Raw genomic sequence first — 260 nt, 5'->3', positions numbered from 1 at the left:
TTTCGTTTCGGACACTGTGTACACTTCGTGCAATTTTGATCTAATGCATGATTGTTGGCGAGTCGTTTCAATCTCCTCTTTCAAACATTGTGTATAAATGTATGTCATTAAAAGTTATCGTTCGCGTTACGACATTACTCTTAACGCCTTTGGCCTTTTTTGCATCCCTTTTACCGTTCACTCTCAACGCGTACATCTTCGCTCTGAGACCGACGAATTCCATCATTATCGCTCCATTGTTTTCGTCTTTCATCAAACCC

The sequence above is a fragment of the Odontomachus brunneus genome, unplaced genomic scaffold (genome assembly GCF_010583005.1).
Source record: "Odontomachus brunneus isolate Ranch 3 - 2012 unplaced genomic scaffold, Obru_v1 Obru_scaffold_012, whole genome shotgun sequence".
Lineage (NCBI taxonomy): Eukaryota > Metazoa > Arthropoda > Insecta > Hymenoptera > Formicidae > Odontomachus > Odontomachus brunneus.
This window is presented reverse-complemented; position numbering follows the sequence as displayed.